The sequence below is a fragment of the Haliotis cracherodii genome, unplaced genomic scaffold (genome assembly GCF_022045235.1).
Source record: "Haliotis cracherodii isolate W230 unplaced genomic scaffold, xgHalCrac1.p SCAF_7, whole genome shotgun sequence".
Classification (NCBI taxonomy): domain Eukaryota; kingdom Metazoa; phylum Mollusca; class Gastropoda; order Lepetellida; family Haliotidae; genus Haliotis; species Haliotis cracherodii.
Genome location: NW_027266330.1, coordinates 5261281 through 5264761, shown reverse-complemented (window position 1 = coordinate 5264761; position 3481 = coordinate 5261281). Strand labels below are relative to the sequence as shown.

General features: G+C 34.5%; 1 pseudogene; it reads right to left on the bottom strand.

Moving 5' to 3' along the window:
• Window positions 1-342: 342 nt before the first annotated feature.
• Window positions 343-2353, bottom strand: LOC139448544 (putative nuclease HARBI1; annotated as a pseudogene).
• Window positions 2354-3481: the final 1128 nt, after the last annotated feature.

The following is a 3481-nucleotide window of genomic DNA, read 5'->3' as shown; positions in this document are numbered from 1 at the left end:
CACTTAATAATGCACACATCCTCTTACACAAATCAAACATTTTGGTACACAATTACATATGTATATATAATCACATATGATGCACATATGTATTCATGCATCAAATTCACACCTCAGTTCATAAGATGTATCTGCTTACAGAATGAACATTTTAGTCATTCGTTAAAACAAGCATCAGGTATGGTGACTAAATCTTACCTTCCATACATCAAATAGATTTATGAAAAGAATGACTCGCATATGTAATTTCTGACATTAACACCACTCCATTTTCCATTCCAGCAGAGGGTTCATGATGCAAATTAATTATGTCTTTCCTATCAATTCCTATGTTGTGAAGTACTACACATGCTGTGATAATTTGACAGGCCCTCTCTGGTGATGTTCCAAGGCCACTATGTAAACAAGAAAATCGCCGCTTTAAGATGCCAAAGCTTTGTTCTATTAAAACTCTGGTTCGGACATGGCAGCGGTTATATTTTTCTTGACTTCTAGATGCTGGAGAGAGGAATGGTGTCATCAGGTAGGTTTTGCAGGGGTAGGCTGAATCCCCTAACAAAAAACCTTTGTATGTGCCTGTAACATACAAAAATAAGAACACATGACATATCAAATTCTGTCACCCAAATATTTGGAACGGCAGGGGAGATAAATTGATAGACATGATCACACTATACAAATGAGAACTTAAGTATTTCACATCATAATGCTAGCGCTGTCTGTCTGGTAAGGATGCTAGAATATCGTGAATGGTGCTTTTACATTTCTTCATGAAAACATTGCAACATGCCAGCTCAAGAATTATTTAACAACTTCAGTGGTTATGTGATCATAATTTATTTCTGACAAAACCGGCTTTGAGAAATATTCACGTTACTTGTATTTTTTATTTAATAGTCATTTGTACCGATGTTCATAGCAACTACAAAGTCTGGTAATCAAATGTGATACCTACCATTTTCAAACGCAACACTGATTCTGCTGTCCCTGAATATCCTGCTGTCATGTACACTTCCTGGCCATTTTGCTACACAGTTGATAAATCTGTATTCTGCATCACAGATCATCTGAAAGGGAGCAGAGGCCTGTTTTCATTGGTACTGAAATATACTTTCATTTGTAAATAATGACATTAAATTCCCATTATTTGTTAGGGATCATGTAATCATAATTTAATTTTTTGTTGGTGTTAATAAATACATAACTTGTGTGAACCATTTATATACATACCTGAACATTCATCAAATGATAGCCTTTACGATTCAGGTAGTCACCTTCATTCACCTTTGGGCCTATGATTCTTACAAATGTGCCATCTACACACCCTAGCACATTTGGAAATCCTGAAAGAAAATGATTTTATTTTTAATTGGTTGGAATCTTATATTTGTGTAAAAACATTCATCCTCCTAATTAAGGTTAAATGAAGTGAACATAATATGGAACAGCAAAATACTTGTAAATATTACTCAAATAAGCATGTCAAGTTTCAGCTTTATGAATAAACTTACTGATATGATCAAGGTCAATGCACACTACTTTTGAAAATGTCAGATAATTCAAATACTTGTTAATGATTTATTATTTGATAAACATACCAAACATTCTTATTTTTTATTATTTTTATTGGTTAATAGGATGATGGTGGATGGTAATTTCATATTGATTCATACCTGAACATTTTACACTATACAATTACAGAATGTAGCCTAAGGGAACTATTATGCCTGTTCAAAACAATGCCGTTTTCCGTTTTCTAAACTCCGAATTCTAGCATTGCTCTAACTTGCACATAGAGTTATGCCCCCTTTACTTTTATAACGTAATGTTAAAACGGTTGAAAGATCGATGAATTACCTGCGATTTTGTGAAACTTCTGTTTTGTGGTGTCTGCGTCTGATCCTGTCGGCATCCTCACAAACTGGTAAGCAGCTGAACATAGACTGGTGCAAACATCTCGGACAGACCGGAAGACCGACGGTGCAGATATTGCCGAGAAGGAGTCAGAAATTAGGGAATAAAAGCCTCCCGTAGCAAGGAATCTCAGCGTAACAAGTACCTGTGTTAGGGGTGGAAGGGGGCTGTTACGTTGAGTGGGTCTTTGCAGTCTGTTGGACACGAGTGACACGATGTAAAGAATCGTTTCCGCCCGAAACCTAAATCTAAGGAACAAATCATCGTCCGACATGTATTCCAGTGGGTTTTCACGATCGGTAAGCCGCCTGGAAATAACCTGTCTCCTTCTCGATCTCCGCTTACGTCTATTAGCAATCGCCATTTTTGTCCGAATAAAAACTTAAGTTACCATGTAGGCTTACTTAAGTTTTATGTGGTTTCGAACTCAGTTTGAGTCGAAAATTGAACTCAGTTTGGTTTGAGAAATGCATTTTGCTGAGTTTTCTCAGATTTGAGTAAAAACTCAGACTTGAGTTAGTTTTTTAACTTAAGTTTGTTTCGAGAAATCGGGGCCAGGTCACTCAAATACATATTTAATATGTCTTGTTTTCATGAAGATAAAAAGAATGTTTAAGAACATGTTAATTTTAAACTACCTTATCAGTAAGTCTTAATTCTAATCTGATAAAATAACAAAAGAATAAAGTTTGGAGGTAACTGTTGCAGTAAAATTACATTGTAAAATTACAAGGGTATTAAAATGCAAATATTTGTAGAACTACTGAAATGATAATTTATTGTTTACATACTATCCTATGTATTTATGTTTCACACACAAAAAACTATTGTGCTTGTCAAATTCACATTGTTTCTTGTCATTCACAAATATGGGGAAATTAGATGACTCATTTAGTAACATTTGGTGTCATGATGTTAAATATTATGTTCAAAAGAAAAACTGTCACCTGAAAAGGGTTTTTTTATATCATAAAAACACATGGGCTCACAATGTTCAGGAACAAAAAAACTTGTAAAAAAGATGACTTGAAATATTCATCATTTTACACATTAAATTATTCACTGTAAAACTAGTTTTAAAGAGGTAAATTCGTCCAAAAGATTTTCAATCCATTGAAGGATTTGAGAAGATGTAATCAGCTGATCAGTTGCCTGAGTTGGTAATATTATAAAATCTTGCCTGATCAATCCTGCTGACAGTTCCTTTGGGCACTTGTTTTTCGTTAACAATAGTTCACAATATATAAGACAATATTTAATTTCCTCTTAATTGGGTTTATAACATTTGTTTCTAGCGAACAAATAAACGAATAACGTATTTACACTAAAAAGTGGGCCTATTTAGTGTTGCGCATTGACAATGATAGTCACGACGAGACGAATGCAAATAAAGTTATGGGCCGAGAAATCCAAAACCATTAACAAATATCAAATCACATTACTAATTCTCAAAACGTTACCCCCATCAGCTTTTAATAGTTAACAAAAAACATAACACGAATGCTAACAAGTGGCTTGCCTGTCACGGAAACTTCGTGTGAGTTGTCTTCGCTAGAACCTTTTTACC